This window comes from Lepisosteus platostomus, chromosome 9 (assembly GCF_059453375.1).
Source record: "Lepisosteus platostomus isolate fLepPlt1 chromosome 9, fLepPlt1.hap1, whole genome shotgun sequence".
Classification (NCBI taxonomy): Eukaryota; Metazoa; Chordata; class Actinopteri; order Semionotiformes; family Lepisosteidae; genus Lepisosteus; species Lepisosteus platostomus.
In genome coordinates, this window is record NC_142619.1 from 2,073,272 (window position 1) to 2,092,357 (window position 19,086).

The window sequence follows — 19,086 nt, forward strand, 5'->3', positions numbered from 1 at the left end:
AGAGTCTACAGTCATACTGGATAATACAGCTGTGTTTGGGATGAGGAATGAGAGTCTACAGTCATACTGGATAATACAGCTGTGTTTGGGATGAGGAGTGAGACTCTACAGTCATACTGGATAATACAGCTGTGTTTGGGATGAGGAGTGAGAGTCTACAGTCATACTGGATAATACAGCTGTGTTTGGGATGAGGAATGAGACTCTACAGTCATACTGGATAATACAGCTGTGTTTGGGATGAGGAGTGAGACTCTACAGTCATACTGGATAATACAGCTGTGTTTGGGATGAGGAGTGACAGTCTACAGTCATACTGGATAATACAGCTGTGTTTGGGATGAGGAATGAGAGTCTACAGTCATACTGGATAATACAGCTGTGTTTGGGATGAGGAATGAGACTCTACAGTCATACTGGATATACAGCTGTGTTTGGGATGAGGAATGAGACTCTACAGTCATACTGGATAATACAGCTGTGTTTGGGATGAGGAATGAGACTCTACAGTCATACTGGATAATACAGCTGTGTTTGGGATGAGGAGTGAGACTCTACAGTCATACTGGATAATACAGCTGTGTTTGGGATGAGGAATGAGACTCTACAGTCATACTGGATAATACAGCTGTGTTTGGGATGAGGAGTGAGACTCTACAGTCATACTGGATAATACAGCTGTGTTTGGGATGAGGAATGAGACTCTACAGTCATACTGGATAATACAGCTGTGTTTGGGATGAGGAATGAGACTCTATAGTCATACTGGATAATACAGCTGTGTTTGGGATTAGGAGTGACAGTCTACAGTCATACTGGATAATACAGCTGTGTTTGGGATTAGGAGTGACAGTCTACAGTCATACTGGATAATACAGCTGTGTTTGGGATGAGGAGTGAGAGTCTACAGTCATACTGGATAATACAGCTGTGTTTGGGATGAGGAGTGAGAGTCTACAGTCATACTGGATAATACAGCTGTGTTTGGGGTGAGGAATGAGAGTCTACAGTCATACTGGATAATACAGCTGTGTTTGGGATGAGGAATGAGACTCTACAGTCATACTGGATAATACAGCTGTGTTTGGGATGAGGAGTGAGACTCTACAGTCATACTGGATAATACAGCTGTGTTTGGGATGAGGAATGAGAGTCTACAGTCATACTGGATAATACAGCTGTGTTTGGGATGAGGAGTGAGACTCTACAGTCATACTGGATAATACAGCTGTGTTTGGGATGAGGAATGAGAGTCTACAGTCATACTGGATAATACAGCTGTGTTTGGGATGAGGAGTGAGACTCTACAGTCATACTGGATAATACAGCTGTGTTTGGGATGAGGAATGAGACTCTACAGTCATACTGGATAATACAGCTGTGTTTGGGATGAGGAATGAGACTCTACAGTCATACTGGACAATACAGCTGTGTTTGGGATGAGGAGTGAGAGTCTACAGTCATACTGGATAATACAGCTGTGTTTGGGATGAGGAGTGACAGTCTACAGTCATACTGGATAATACAGCTGTGTTTGGGATGAGGAATGAGAGTCTACAGTCATACTGGATAATACAGCTGTGTTTGGGATGAGGAGTGAGAGTCTACAGTCATACTGGATAATACAGCTGTGTTTGGGATGAGGAGTGAGACTCTACAGTCATACTGGATAATACAGCTGTGTTTGGGATGAGGAGTGAGACTCTACAGTCATACTGGATAATACAGCTGTGTTTGGGATGAGGAGTGACAGTCTACAGTCATACTGGATAATACAGCTGTGTTTGGGATGAGGAATGAGACTCTACAGTCATACTGGATAATACAGCTGTGTTTGGGATGAGGAATGAGACTCTACAGTCATACTGGATAATACAGCTGTGTTTGGGATGAGGAGTGAGACTCTACAGTCATACTGGATAATACAGCTGTGTTTGGGATGAGGAGTGAGACTCTACAGTCATACTGGATAATACAGCTGTGTTTGGGATGAGGAATGAGAGTCTACAGTCATACTGGATAATACAGCTGTGTTTGGGATGAGGAATGAGAGTCTACAGTCATACTGGATAATACAGCTGTGTTTGGGATGAGGAGTGAGACTCTACAGTCATACTGGATAATACAGCTGTGTTTGGGATGAGGAGTGAGAGTCTACAGTCATACTGGATAATACAGCTGTGTTTGGGATGAGGAATGAGACTCTACAGTCATACTGGATAATACAGCTGTGTTTGGGATGAGGAGTGAGACTCTACAGTCATACTGGATAATACAGCTGTGTTTGGGATGAGGAGTGACAGTCTACAGTCATACTGGATAATACAGCTGTGTTTGGGATGAGGAATGAGAGTCTACAGTCATACTGGATAATACAGCTGTGTTTGGGATGAGGAATGAGACTCTACAGTCATACTGGATATACAGCTGTGTTTGGGATGAGGAATGAGACTCTACAGTCATACTGGATAATACAGCTGTGTTTGGGATGAGGAATGAGACTCTACAGTCATACTGGATAATACAGCTGTGTTTGGGATGAGGAGTGAGACTCTACAGTCATACTGGATAATACAGCTGTGTTTGGGATGAGGAATGAGACTCTACAGTCATACTGGATAATACAGCTGTGTTTGGGATGAGGAGTGAGACTCTACAGTCATACTGGATAATACAGCTGTGTTTGGGATGAGGAATGAGACTCTACAGTCATACTGGATAATACAGCTGTGTTTGGGATGAGGAATGAGACTCTATAGTCATACTGGATAATACAGCTGTGTTTGGGATTAGGAGTGACAGTCTACAGTCATACTGGATAATACAGCTGTGTTTGGGATTAGGAGTGACAGTCTACAGTCATACTGGATAATACAGCTGTGTTTGGGATGAGGAGTGAGAGTCTACAGTCATACTGGATAATACAGCTGTGTTTGGGATGAGGAGTGAGAGTCTACAGTCATACTGGATAATACAGCTGTGTTTGGGGTGAGGAATGAGAGTCTACAGTCATACTGGATAATACAGCTGTGTTTGGGATGAGGAATGAGACTCTACAGTCATACTGGATAATACAGCTGTGTTTGGGATGAGGAGTGAGACTCTACAGTCATACTGGATAATACAGCTGTGTTTGGGATGAGGAGTGACAGTCTACAGTCATACTGGATAATACAGCTGTGTTTGGGATGAGGAATGAGAGTCTACAGTCATACTGGATAATACAGCTGTGTTTGGGATGAGGAATGAGAGTCTACAGTCATACTGGATAATACAGCTGTGTTTGGGATGAGGAGTGAGACTCTACAGTCATACTGGATAATACAGCTGTGTTTGGGATGAGGAGTGAGAGTCTACAGTCATACTGGATAATACAGCTGTGTTTGGGATGAGGAATGAGACTCTACAGTCATACTGGATAATACAGCTGTGTTTGGGATGAGGAGTGAGACTCTACAGTCATACTGGATAATACAGCTGTGTTTGGGATGAGGAGTGACAGTCTACAGTCATACTGGATAATACAGCTGTGTTTGGGATGAGGAATGAGAGTCTACAGTCATACTGGATAATACAGCTGTGTTTGGGATGAGGAATGAGACTCTACAGTCATACTGGATATACAGCTGTGTTTGGGATGAGGAATGAGACTCTACAGTCATACTGGATAATACAGCTGTGTTTGGGATGAGGAATGAGACTCTACAGTCATACTGGATAATACAGCTGTGTTTGGGATGAGGAGTGAGACTCTACAGTCATACTGGATAATACAGCTGTGTTTGGGATGAGGAATGAGACTCTACAGTCATACTGGATAATACAGCTGTGTTTGGGATGAGGAGTGAGACTCTACAGTCATACTGGATAATACAGCTGTGTTTGGGATGAGGAATGAGACTCTACAGTCATACTGGATAATACAGCTGTGTTTGGGATGAGGAATGAGACTCTATAGTCATACTGGATAATACAGCTGTGTTTGGGATTAGGAGTGACAGTCTACAGTCATACTGGATAATACAGCTGTGTTTGGGATTAGGAGTGACAGTCTACAGTCATACTGGATAATACAGCTGTGTTTGGGATGAGGAGTGAGAGTCTACAGTCATACTGGATAATACAGCTGTGTTTGGGATGAGGAGTGAGAGTCTACAGTCATACTGGATAATACAGCTGTGTTTGGGGTGAGGAATGAGAGTCTACAGTCATACTGGATAATACAGCTGTGTTTGGGATGAGGAATGAGACTCTACAGTCATACTGGATAATACAGCTGTGTTTGGGATGAGGAGTGAGACTCTACAGTCATACTGGATAATACAGCTGTGTTTGGGATGAGGAATGAGAGTCTACAGTCATACTGGATAATACAGCTGTGTTTGGGATGAGGAGTGAGACTCTACAGTCATACTGGATAATACAGCTGTGTTTGGGATGAGGAATGAGAGTCTACAGTCATACTGGATAATACAGCTGTGTTTGGGATGAGGAGTGAGACTCTACAGTCATACTGGATAATACAGCTGTGTTTGGGATGAGGAATGAGACTCTACAGTCATACTGGATAATACAGCTGTGTTTGGGATGAGGAATGAGACTCTACAGTCATACTGGACAATACAGCTGTGTTTGGGATGAGGAGTGAGAGTCTACAGTCATACTGGATAATACAGCTGTGTTTGGGATGAGGAGTGACAGTCTACAGTCATACTGGATAATACAGCTGTGTTTGGGATGAGGAATGAGAGTCTACAGTCATACTGGATAATACAGCTGTGTTTGGGATGAGGAGTGAGAGTCTACAGTCATACTGGATAATACAGCTGTGTTTGGGATGAGGAGTGAGACTCTACAGTCATACTGGATAATACAGCTGTGTTTGGGATGAGGAGTGAGACTCTACAGTCATACTGGATAATACAGCTGTGTTTGGGATGAGGAGTGACAGTCTACAGTCATACTGGATAATACAGCTGTGTTTGGGATGAGGAATGAGACTCTACAGTCATACTGGATAATACAGCTGTGTTTGGGATGAGGAATGAGACTCTACAGTCATACTGGATAATACAGCTGTGTTTGGGATGAGGAGTGAGACTCTACAGTCATACTGGATAATACAGCTGTGTTTGGGATGAGGAGTGAGACTCTACAGTCATACTGGATAATACAGCTGTGTTTGGGATGAGGAATGAGAGTCTACAGTCATACTGGATAATACAGCTGTGTTTGGGATGAGGAATGAGAGTCTACAGTCATACTGGATAATACAGCTGTGTTTGGGATGAGGAGTGAGACTCTACAGTCATACTGGATAATACAGCTGTGTTTGGGATGAGGAGTGAGAGTCTACAGTCATACTGGATAATACAGCTGTGTTTGGGATGAGGAATGAGACTCTACAGTCATACTGGATAATACAGCTGTGTTTGGGATGAGGAGTGAGACTCTACAGTCATACTGGATAATACAGCTGTGTTTGGGATGAGGAGTGACAGTCTACAGTCATACTGGATAATACAGCTGTGTTTGGGATGAGGAATGAGAGTCTACAGTCATACTGGATAATACAGCTGTGTTTGGGATGAGGAATGAGACTCTACAGTCATACTGGATATACAGCTGTGTTTGGGATGAGGAATGAGACTCTACAGTCATACTGGATAATACAGCTGTGTTTGGGATGAGGAATGAGACTCTACAGTCATACTGGATAATACAGCTGTGTTTGGGATGAGGAGTGAGACTCTACAGTCATACTGGATAATACAGCTGTGTTTGGGATGAGGAATGAGACTCTACAGTCATACTGGATAATACAGCTGTGTTTGGGATGAGGAGTGAGACTCTACAGTCATACTGGATAATACAGCTGTGTTTGGGATGAGGAATGAGACTCTACAGTCATACTGGATAATACAGCTGTGTTTGGGATGAGGAATGAGACTCTATAGTCATACTGGATAATACAGCTGTGTTTGGGATTAGGAGTGACAGTCTACAGTCATACTGGATAATACAGCTGTGTTTGGGATTAGGAGTGACAGTCTACAGTCATACTGGATAATACAGCTGTGTTTGGGATGAGGAGTGAGAGTCTACAGTCATACTGGATAATACAGCTGTGTTTGGGATGAGGAGTGAGAGTCTACAGTCATACTGGATAATACAGCTGTGTTTGGGGTGAGGAATGAGAGTCTACAGTCATACTGGATAATACAGCTGTGTTTGGGATGAGGAATGAGACTCTACAGTCATACTGGATAATACAGCTGTGTTTGGGATGAGGAGTGAGACTCTACAGTCATACTGGATAATACAGCTGTGTTTGGGATGAGGAATGAGAGTCTACAGTCATACTGGATAATACAGCTGTGTTTGGGATGAGGAGTGAGACTCTACAGTCATACTGGATAATACAGCTGTGTTTGGGATGAGGAATGAGAGTCTACAGTCATACTGGATAATACAGCTGTGTTTGGGATGAGGAGTGAGACTCTACAGTCATACTGGATAATACAGCTGTGTTTGGGATGAGGAATGAGACTCTACAGTCATACTGGATAATACAGCTGTGTTTGGGATGAGGAATGAGACTCTACAGTCATACTGGACAATACAGCTGTGTTTGGGATGAGGAGTGAGAGTCTACAGTCATACTGGATAATACAGCTGTGTTTGGGATGAGGAGTGACAGTCTACAGTCATACTGGATAATACAGCTGTGTTTGGGATGAGGAATGAGAGTCTACAGTCATACTGGATAATACAGCTGTGTTTGGGATGAGGAGTGAGAGTCTACAGTCATACTGGATAATACAGCTGTGTTTGGGATGAGGAGTGAGACTCTACAGTCATACTGGATAATACAGCTGTGTTTGGGATGAGGAGTGAGACTCTACAGTCATACTGGATAATACAGCTGTGTTTGGGATGAGGAGTGAGAGTCTACAGTCATACTGGATAATACAGCTGTGTTTGGGATGAGGAATGAGAGTCTACAGTCATACTGGATAATACAGCTGTGTTTGGGATGAGGAGTGAGACTCTACAGTCATACTGGATAATACAGCTGTGTTTGGGATGAGGAATGAGACTCTACAGTCATACTGGATAATACAGCTGTGTTTGGGATGAGGAATGAGACTCTACAGTCATACTGGATAATACAGCTGTGTTTGGGATGAGGAGTGAGACTCTACAGTCATACTGGATAATACAGCTGTGTTTGGGATGAGGAGTGAGACTCTACAGTCATACTGGATAATACAGCTGTGTTTGGGATGAGGAGTGAGACTCTACAGTCATACTGGATAATACAGCTGTGTTTGGGATGAGGAATGAGACTCTACAGTCATACTGGATAATACAGCTGTGTTTGGGGTGAGGAATGACAGTCTACAGTCATACTGGATAATACAGCTGTGTTTGGGATGAGGAGTGAGAGTCTACAGTCATACTGGATAATACAGCTGTGTTTGGGATGAGGAGTGAGAGTCTACAGTCATACTGGATAATACAGCTGTGTTTGGGATGAGGAGTGAGAGTCTACAGTCATACTGGATAATACAGCTGTGTTTGGGATGAGGAGTGAGAGTCTACAGTCATACTGGATAATACAGCTGTGTTTGGGATGAGGAGTGAGAGTCTACAGTCATACTGGATAATACAGCTGTGTTTGGGATGAGGAATGAGAGTCTACAGTCATACTGGATAATACAGCTGTGTTTGGGGTGAGGAATGACAGTCTACAGTCATACTGGATAATACAGCTGTGTTTGGGATGAGGAGTGAGAGTCTACAGTCATACTGGATAATACAGCTGTGTTTGGGATGAGGAGTGAGAGTCTACAGTCATACTGGATAATACAGCTGTGTTTGGGATGAGGAGTGAGAGTCTACAGTCATACTGGATAATACAGCTGTGTTTGGGATGAGGAGTGAGAGTCTACAGTCATACTGGATAATACAGCTGTGTTTGGGATGAGGAGTGACAGTCTACAGTCATACTGGATAATACAGCTGTGTTTGGGATGAGGAATGAGAGTCTACAGTCATACTGGATAATACAGCTGTGTTTGGGATGAGGAGTGAGACTCTACAGTCATACTGGATAATACAGCTGTGTTTGGGATGAGGAATGAGACTCTACAGTCATACTGGATAATACAGCTGTGTTTGGGATGAGGAATGAGACTCTACAGTCATACTGGATAATACAGCTGTGTTTGGGATGAGGAGTGAGAGTCTACAGTCATACTGGATAATACAGCTGTGTTTGGGATGAGGAGTGACAGTCTACAGTCATACTGGATAATACAGCTGTGTTTGGGATGAGGAATGAGAGTCTACAGTCATACTGGATAATACAGCTGTGTTTGGGATGAGGAGTGACAGTCTACAGTCATACTGGATAATACAGCTGTGTTTGGGATGAGGAGTGAGAGTCTACAGTCATACTGGATAATACAGCTGTGTTTGGGATGAGGAGTGAGACTCTACAGTCATACTGGATAATACAGCTGTGTTTGGGATGAGGAGTGAGAGTCTACAGTCATACTGGATAATACAGCTGTGTTTGGGATGAGGAATGACAGTCTACAGTCATACTGGATAATACAGCTGTGTTTGGGATGAGGAGTGAGACTCTACAGTCATACTGGATAATACAGCTGTGTTTGGGATGAGGAGTGAGAGTCTACAGTCATACTGGATAATACAGCTGTGTTTGGGATGAGGAGTGAGACTCTACAGTCATACTGGATAATACAGCTGTGTTTGGGATGAGGAGTGAGACTCTACAGTCATACTGGATAATACAGCTGTGTTTGGGATGAGGAATGAGACTCTACAGTCATACTGGATAATACAGCTGTGTTTGGGGTGAGGAATGACAGTCTACAGTCATACTGGATAATACAGCTGTGTTTGGGATGAGGAGTGAGAGTCTACAGTCATACTGGATAATACAGCTGTGTTTGGGATGAGGAGTGAGAGTCTACAGTCATACTGGATAATACAGCTGTGTTTGGGATGAGGAGTGAGAGTCTACAGTCATACTGGATAATACAGCTGTGTTTGGGATGAGGAGTGAGAGTCTACAGTCATACTGAATAATACAGCTGTGTTTGGGATGAGGAGTGAGAGTCTACAGTCATACTGGATAATACAGCTGTGTTTGGGATGAGGAATGAGAGTCTACAGTCATACTGGATAATACAGCTGTGTTTGGGGTGAGGAATGACAGTCTACAGTCATACTGGATAATACAGCTGTGTTTGGGATGAGGAGTGAGAGTCTACAGTCATACTGGATAATACAGCTGTGTTTGGGATGAGGAGTGAGAGTCTACAGTCATACTGGATAATACAGCTGTGTTTGGGATGAGGAGTGAGAGTCTACAGTCATACTGGATAATACAGCTGTGTTTGGGATGAGGAGTGAGAGTCTACAGTCATACTGGATAATACAGCTGTGTTTGGGATGAGGAATGAGAGTCTACAGTCATACTGGATAATACAGCTGTGTTTGGGATGAGGAGTGAGAGTCTACAGTCATACTGGATAATACAGCTGTGTTTGGGATGAGGAGTGAGAGTCTACAGTCATACTGGATAATACAGCTGTGTTTGGGATGAGGAGTGAGACTCTACAGTCATACTGGATAATACAGCTGTGTTTGGGATGAGGAATGAGAGTCTACAGTCATACTGGATAATACAGCTGTGTTTGGGATGAGGAGTGAGACTCTACAGTCATACTGGATAATACAGCTGTGTTTGGGATGAGGAATGAGAGTCTACAGTCATACTGGATAATACAGCTGTGTTTGGGATGAGGAATGACAGTCTACAGTCATACTGGATAATACAGCTGTGTTTGGGATGAGGAGTGACAGTCTACAGTCATACTGGATAATACAGCTGTGTTTGGGATGAGGAGTGAGACTCTACAGTCATACTGGATAATACAGCTGTGTTTGGGATGAGGAATGAGAGTCTACAGTCATACTGGATAATACAGCTGTGTTTGGGATGAGGAGTGAGAGTCTACAGTCATACTGGATAATACAGCTGTGTTTGGGATGAGGAGTGAGACTCTACAGTCATACTGGATAATACAGCTGTGTTTGGGATGAGGAATGAAACTCTACAGTCATACTGGATAATACAGCTGTGTTTGGGATGAGGAATGAGACTCTACAGTCATACTGGATAATACAGCTGTGTTTGGGGTGAGGAATGACAGTCTACAGTCATACTGGATAATACAGCTGTGTTTGGGATGAGGAATGAGAGTCTACAGTCATACTGGATAATACAGCTGTGTTTGGGATGAGGAGTGAGAGTCTACAGTCATACTGGATAATACAGCTGTGTTTGGGATGAGGAGTGAGAGTCTACAGTCATACTGGATAATACAGCTGTGTTTGGGATGAGGAGTGACAGTCTACAGTCATACTGGATAATACAGCTGTGTTTGGGATGAGGAGTGAGAGTCTACAGTCATACTGGATAATACAGCTGTGTTTGGGATGAGGAATGAGACTCTACAGTCATACTGGATAATACAGCTGTGTTTGGGATGAGGAATGAGAGTCTACAGTCATACTGGATAATACAGCTGTGTTTGGGATGAGGAGTGAGACTCTACAGTCATACTGGATAATACAGCTGTGTTTGGGATGAGGAGTGAGAGTCTACAGTCATACTGGATAATACAGCTGTGTTTGGGATGAGGAATGAGACTCTACAGTCATACTGGATAATACAGCTGTGTTTGGGATGAGGAATGAGACTCTACAGTCATACTGGATAATACAGCTGTGTTTGGGATGAGGAGTGAGACTCTACAGTCATACTGGATAATACAGCTGTGTTTGGGATGAGGAATGAGACTCTACAGTCATACTGGATAATACAGCTGTGTTTGGGATGAGGAGTGAGAGTCTACAGTCATACTGGATAATACAGCTGTGTTTGGGATGAGGAATGACAGTCTACAGTCATACTGGATAATACAGCTGTGTTTGGGATGAGGAATGAGACTCTACAGTCATACTGGATAATACAGCTGTGTTTGGGATGAGGAATGAGACTCTACAGTCATACTGGATAATACAGCTGTGTTTGGGATGAGGAGTGAGAGTCTACAGTCATACTGGATAATACAGCTGTGTTTGGGGTGAGGAGTGACAGTCTACAGTCATACTGGATAATACAGCTGTGTTTGGGATGAGGAATGAGACTCTACAGTCATACTGGATAATACAGCTGTGTTTGGGATGAGGAATGAGACTCTACAGTCATACTGGATAATACAGCTGTGTTTGGGATGAGGAATGAGACTCTACAGTCATACTGGATAATACAGCTGTGTTTGGGATGAGGAGTGAGAGTCTACAGTCATACTGGATAATACAGCTGTGTTTGGGATGAGGAGTGAGAGTCTACAGTCATACTGGATAATACAGCTGTGTTTGGGATGAGGAGTGAGACTCTACAGTCATACTGGATAATACAGCTGTGTTTGGGATGAGGAGTGAGAGTCTACAGTCATACTGGATAATACAGCTGTGTTTGGGATGAGGAGTGAGACTCTACAGTCATACTGGATAATACAGCTGTGTTTGGGATGAGGAATGAGACTCTACAGTCATACTGGATAATACAGCTGTGTTTGGGATGAGGAGTGAGAGTCTACAGTCATACTGGATAATACAGCTGTGTTTGGGGTGAGGAGTGACAGTCTACAGTCATACTGGATAATACAGCTGTGTTTGGGATGAGGAATGAGACTCTACAGTCATACTGGATAATACAGCTGTGTTTGGGATGAGGAATGAGACTCTACAGTCATACTGGATAATACAGCTGTGTTTGGGATGAGGAATGAGACTCTACAGTCATACTGGATAATACAGCTGTGTTTGGGATGAGGAGTGAGAGTCTACAGTCATACTGGATAATACAGCTGTGTTTGGGATGAGGAGTGAGAGTCTACAGTCATACTGGATAATACAGCTGTGTTTGGGATGAGGAGTGAGACTCTACAGTCATACTGGATAATACAGCTGTGTTTGGGATGAGGAGTGAGAGTCTACAGTCATACTGGATAATACAGCTGTGTTTGGGATGAGGAGTGAGACTCTACAGTCATACTGGATAATACAGCTGTGTTTGGGATGAGGAGTGAGAGTCTACAGTCATACTGGATAATACAGCTGTGTTTGGGATGAGGAGTGAGACTCTACAGTCATACTGGATAATACAGCTGTGTTTGGGATGAGGAATGAGACTCTACAGTCATACTGGATAATACAGCTGTGTTTGGGATGAGGAGTGACAGTCTACAGTCATACTGGATAATACAGCTGTGTTTGGGATGAGGAGTGAGACTCTACAGTCATACTGGATAATACAGCTGTGTTTGGGATGAGGAGTGAGACTCTACAGTCATACTGGATAATACAGCTGTGTTTGGGATGAGGAATGAGACTCTACAGTCATACTGGATAATACAGCTGTGTTTGGGATGAGGAGTGAGACTCTACAGTCATACTGGATAATACAGCTGTGTTTGGGATGAGGAGTGAGACTCTACAGTCATACTGGATAATACAGCTGTGTTTGGGATGAGGAGTGAGAGTCTACAGTCATACTGGATAATACAGCTGTGTTTGGGATGAGGAGTGAGACTCTACAGTCATACTGGATAATACAGCTGTGTTTGGGATGAGGAGTGAGAGTCTACAGTCATACTGGATAATACAGCTGTGTTTGGGATGAGGAGTGAGACTCTACAGTCATACTGGATAATACAGCTGTGTTTGGGATGAGGAATGAGACTCTACAGTCATACTGGATAATACAGCTGTGTTTGGGATGAGGAGTGACAGTCTACAGTCATACTGGATAATACAGCTGTGTTTGGGATGAGGAGTGAGACTCTACAGTCATACTGGATAATACAGCTGTGTTTGGGATGAGGAGTGAGACTCTACAGTCATACTGGATAATACAGCTGTGTTTGGGATGAGGAATGAGACTCTACAGTCATACTGGATAATACAGCTGTGTTTGGGATGAGGAGTGAGACTCTACAGTCATACTGGATAATACAGCTGTGTTTGGGATGAGGAGTGAGAGTCTACAGTCATACTGGATAATACAGCTGTGTTTGGGATGAGGAATGAGAGTCTACAGTCATACTGGATAATACAGCTGTGTTTGGGATGAGGAGTGAGACTCTACAGTCATACTGGATAATACAGCTGTGTTTGGGATGAGGAATGAGAGTCTACAGTCATACTGGATAATACAGCTGTGTTTGGGATGAGGAATGAGACTCTACAGTCATACTGGATAATACAGCTGTGTTTGGGATGAGGAGTGACAGTCTACAGTCATACTGGATAATACAGCTGTGTTTGGGATGAGGAATGAGACTCTACAGTCATACTGGATAATACAGCTGTGTTTGGGATGAGGAATGAGACTCTACAGTCATACTGGATAATACAGCTGTGTTTGGGATGAGGAATGAGAGTCTACAGTCATACTGGATAATACAGCTGTGTTTGGGATGAGGAGTGAGACTCTACAGTCATACTGGATAATACAGCTGTGTTTGGGATGAGGAGTGAGACTCTACAGTTGTATTGGATGAGGTACACTCCCAGCCCAGCTGCCCTGTTTCAGCCTGATGGACTCTCTCTCTCTCTCTCTCTCTCTCTCTCTCTCTCCCCTCTCCTCTGCATTCCTGCACATCAGCGACCAGCCAGCTGCTGTCTGTCTGTCTGTCTGCTCACCCGTCCCTCCGCGAGCAGCCCCTCGCAGGGGCGGGAGCGCAGACACGCTCCGCAGCCGCGACACATCCGCGGGCCCGGCCTCGGGACCGGTCGCGCGCGCGCGCGGGCGGGCGGGCAAGCGCTCGGTGGGAACCCACGCGCCCAGGGCGCCCCGGCACGTGCGCGTTCTTCGGCGCGGACCAAAAAAAAATAAAATTTGAAAACAATCGATAAATCAAACAAACCTCGCCGGCCTGCAGCAGGCGGGACTGGTGACAGACGCCCGCAGAACAAGCTGGCAGCAGCTAGCGTCCGAGCCCGAGAACCGCAGACACACACACACACACACACACACACGCTCGGTCAGCCGGTACAGATGACTTTCGCGCGGCCGTCACCTCTGTCTGCAGACACCGCCACGCCACGCCACGGCAAATAACGCGGTTCCACAGCCACGGCCCCGCGGGGCTATCCAACCCCCCCCACACACACACACCACACACACACACACACCACCACCGCCCACTAGAGATTCCCCGTCTCGCTGCCTCTCCCTCTCTCTCCCGCCTCCGAGCCCCTCTTCCTGAAATAAAGATGAAATAAAGACGAGCGCAGCGCCCATCGGGGACCAGCACCCCCACACCTGACGGCGGCCCCGGAGCGCGGCCGGACCCCGGCGACCGTACCTACCCTGCGGGCGAGCGAGCGCTGCGGACCGCCGGCGGAGACAGGAGACCCGGGTCGCGTAGCGCCGCTCCTCTCCTCCTCCTTCTCCGATCTCGAGTTATTTATTTCATTTCCCCGTGTGAGCGTGAGCGAGCGTGTGTTCCCTCTCTCTCTCTCTCTCTCTCTCTCTCTCTCTCTCTCTCTCTCTCTCTCTCTCTCTCCTCTCCTCCCTCTCTCTCTCTCTCTCCGCCCGCCCGTGTGGAAGGAATACTAAGCGCTTCTCCTACCCCTGCGCGACCAGCTATCCTCGGAAACACGCGTGGTGCCGGAGACACCGCTGCCGGGGGAGAGAGAGAGAGAGGGAGGGAGGAAGAGGAGGGGGGGGGAGAAAGGTGTGTTTTCGGGGAAGAAGGCAGCGGTGTGTGTGTGTGTGTGTGTGTGTGTCGGGGGGGCAGCAGGGACGATCACGATACCGGTTTGTCCCGCCAGAGGCACAGTGACTGAGAGAGACCGGAGCGGTGGATCCCGATTAATTACTTCCACACACACACACACACACACACACACACACACACACCGAGAGGCACTGACGAGCACCTTCTAACAGACGAACAGACAATGAGAAACAGATCGGAGATATTGAACCCACCAGCGCCGGCCGAGGCGAGCCGAGCCGAGCCAGGGCGACCCGGTTCAGGACCGGTTCAGGACCGGGGCCGTGCTGTGCCAGGGTGACCCGGCTCAGGACCAGTTCAGGAGCGGGGCTGTGCTGCGCCAGGGTGACCCGGTTCAGACCCGGCTCAGGAGCGGGGCTGTGCTGCGCCAGGGTGACCCAGTTCAGGACCGGCCCAGGACCAGGGCCGTGCTGTGCCAGGGTGACCTGGTTCAGGACCGGGGCCGTGCTGTGCCAGGGCGACCCGGCTCAGGACCGGTTCAGGAGCGGAGCTGTGCTGTGCCAGGGCGACCCGGCTCAGGACCGGTTCAGGACCGGGGCTGTGCTGTGCCAGGGCGACCCGGCTCAGGACCAGTTCAGGACCGGGGCTGTGCTGTGCCAGGGCGACCCGGTTCAGACCCGGCTCAGGACCGGGGCTGTGCTGTGCCAGGGCGACCCGGCTCAGGACCAGTTCAGGAGCGGGGCTGTGCTGTGCCAGGGCGACCCGGTTCAGGACCGGTTCAGGACCGGGGCTGTGCTGTGCCAGGGTGACCCGGTTCAGACCCGGCTCAGGACCGGGGCTGTGCTGTGCCAGGGTGACCCGGCTCAGGACCGGGGCTGTGCTGTGCCAGGGTGACCCGGTTCAGGACCGGTTCAGGACCAGGGCCGTGCTGTGCCAGGGTGATCCGGTTCAGGACCGGTTCAGGAGCGGGGCCGTGCTGTGCCAGGGTGACCCGGTTCAGGACCGGTTCAGGAGCGGGGCCGTGCTGTGCCAGGGCGACCCGGTTCAGGACCGGTTCAGGACCGGGGCCGTGCTGTGCCAGGGCGACCCGGTTCAGGACCGGCTCAGGAGCGGAGCCGTGCTGTGCCAGGGCGACCCGGTTCAGGACCGGCTCAGGAGCGGGGCCGTGCTGTGCCAGGGCGACCCGGTTCAGACCCGGCTCAGGACCGGGGCCGTGCTGTGCCAGGGCGACCCGGTTCAGGACCGGTTCAGGAGCGGAGCCGTGCTGTGCCAGGGTGACCCGGCTCAGGACCGGTTCAGGAGCGGAGCTGTGCTGTGCCAGGGCGACCCGGCTCAGGACCGGCTCAGGACCGGAGCTGTGCTGTGCCAGGGTGACCCAGTTCAGGACCGGTTCAGGAGCGGAGCTGTGCTGTGCCAGGGTGACCCGGCTCAGGACCGGCTCAGGAGCGGAGCTGTGCTGTGCCAGGGTGACCCAGTTCAGGACCGGTTCAGGAGCGGAGCTGTGCTGTGCCAGGGTGACCCGGCTCAGGACCGGCTCAGGAGCGGAGCTGTGCTGTGCCAGGGCGACCCGGCTCAGGACCGGTTCAGGAGCGGGGCCGTGCTGTGCCAGGGCGACCCGGTTCAGGACCGGTTCAGGAGCGGGGCCGTGCTGTGCCAGGGTGACCCGGCTCAGGACTGGTTCAGGACCGGGGCCGTGCTGTGCCAGGGCGACCCGGTTCAGACCCGGCTCAGGACCGGGTCCCCGCAGGAGGAGCAGAGCCGCCAGATGCGCTGGGCAGGCAGGAGGAGAGAGAGGAGCCGCCGCCTGGAGCCACAGATGATTGACACTTAAACGAGTTTAAACAGCTGCTTCTGCTAGCTGTCACTGTGGAGCAGAGAGAGAGAGAGAGACAGGACAGCAGAGACAGAGGGGAGAGGGAGAGACACAGAGAGAGAGAGAGAGAGAGAGAGAGAGAGAGAGAGAGACAGGACAGCAGAGACAGAGGGGAGAGGGAGAGACACAGAGAGAGAGAGAGAGAGAGAGAGAGAGAGAGACAGGACAGCAGAGACAGAGTGGAGAGAGAGACACACACAGAGAGAGGGAGAGAGAGAGAGGAGCGAGAGACACAGAGAGAGACAGGACACGGGAGAGAGACACAGAGAGGGTGAGACAGGACAGGGGAGAAGAAGACAGAGAGAGAGACAGGTTAACAGACAGAGAATACAGTGCATTACTACACTGCACAGCACGTGTGTGAGAGAGGAGCAGAAAATCCTTGAGAGAGATTAAGTGTGACTGTCCTCCTTCAGGCAGCTGATTCGTTCTGTCATTCCCTAAAAAGAATCATTTAAACTCTATTATTGTAGATCCCCCTCTCTCTCAGTGCAGTGTTCATGTACTGGAGTGTCCAGTCAGTGTGTCTGTATGAACCCCTCTCTCTCTCAGTGCAGTGTTAATGTACTGGAGTGTCCAGTCAGTGTGTCTGTATGAACCCCTCTCTCTCTCAGTGCAGTGTTAATGTACTGGAGTGTCCAGTCAGTGTGTCTGTATTAACCCCTCTCTCTCTCAGTGCAGTGTTCATGTACTGGAGTGTCCAGTCAGTGTGTCTGTATGAACCCCTCTCTCTCTCAGTGCAGTGTTAATGTACTGGAGTGTCCAGTGTGTCTGTATGAACCCCTCTCTCTATCTCAGTGCAGTGTTAATGTACTGGAGTGTCCAGTCAGTGTGTCTGTATGAACCCCTCTCTCTCTCAGTGCAGTGTTAATGTACTGGAGTGTCCAGTCAGTGTGTGTGTATGAACCCCTCTCTCTCTAAGTGCAGTGTTAATGTACTGGAGTGTCCAGTCAGTGTGTGTGTATTAACCCCTCTCTCTCTCAGTGCAGTGTTAATGTACTGGAGTGTCCAGTCAGTGTGTGTGTATGAACCCCTCTCTCTCTCAGTGCAGTGTTAATGTACTGGAGTGTCCAGTCAGTGTGTCTGTATTAACCCCTCTCTCTATCTCAGTGCAGTGTTAATGTACTGGAGTGTCCAGTCAGTGTGTCTGTATGAACCCCTCTCTCTCTCAGTGCAGTGTTAATGTACTGGAGTGTCCAGTGTGTCTGTATGAACCCCTCTCTCTCTCAGTGCAGTGTTACTGTGCTGGAGTGTCCAGTCAGTGTGTCTGTATTAACCCCTCTCTCTCTCAGTGCAGTGTTAATGTACTGGAGTGTCCAGTCAGTGTGTCTGTATGAACCCCTCTCTCTATCTCAGTGCAGTGTTAATGTACTGGAGTGTCCAGTCAGTGTGTCTGTATGAACCCCTCTCTCTCTCAGTGCAGTGTTAATGTACTGGAGTGTCCAGTGTGTCTGTATGAACCCCTCTCTCTATCTCAGTGCAGTGTTAATGTACTGGAGTGTCCAGTCAGTGTGTCTGTATGAACCCCTCTCTATCTCAGTGCAGTGTTAATGTACTGGAGTGTCCAGTCAGTGTGTGTGTATTAACCCCTCTCTCTGAGTGTCAGACACCCCACTCTCTGTCTCTCATAGTTTTAGTCAAGCACCTTTCATCTTGTCACCACGACAACCGTCTCTCACAGCAACAGTCGCCCACATCTTTCCTTCATTTTCTCTCTTTCCCAGATTCTCCCCTCCTCAACTTCAGTTTAGTTTTATCTTTTCCTTGGCCTGTCAGCCTGGGGTTTTCCTTGACTCTCCTGGACTGACTGGACTGGGAGCTGGATTAGTTATAAACTGGGATTATACTCAGACTCCACTGACACTGACAGAGCAGTCTGAGACTCTCCAGGCAGGACTGGACTGACTGGACTGGGAGCTGGATTAGTTATGAACTGGGATTATAATCAGACTCCACTGACACTGACAGAGCAGTCTGAGACTCTCCAGGCTGGACTGGACTGACCGGACTGGGAGCTGGATTAGTTCTTCACTGGGATTATAATCAGGCTCCACTGACACTGACAGAGCAGTCTGAGACTCTCCAGGCTGGACTGGACTGACTGGACTGGGAGCTGGATTAGTTATGAACTGGGATTATAATCAGGCTCCACTGACACTGACAGAGCAGTCTGAGACTCCTTAGGCTGGACTGGACTGACTGGATTGGGAGCTGGATTAGTTATGAACTGGGATTATAATCAGACTCCACTGACACTGACAGTGCAGTCTGAGACTCTCCAGGCTGGACTGGACTGACTGGACTGGGAGCTGGATTAGTTCTGAACTGGGATTATAATCAGACTCCACTGACACTGACAGA

General features: G+C 47.6%; 1 protein-coding gene across 2 annotated transcripts in view; it reads right to left on the bottom strand.

The window, feature by feature from the left end:
• The window catches only part of syt3 (synaptotagmin III), a 38,073-nt gene extending 23,208 nt beyond the window's left edge, over positions 1 to 14,865 (bottom strand). For both annotated transcript variants that reach the window (XM_088646317.1, XM_088646318.1), the window contains exon 1: positions 14,478 to 14,865. The gene's annotated coding sequence lies outside the window, so the exon portion shown is untranslated. The remainder of the gene's footprint in view (positions 1 to 14,477) is intronic.
• Positions 14,866 to 19,086: the final 4,221 nt, after the last annotated feature.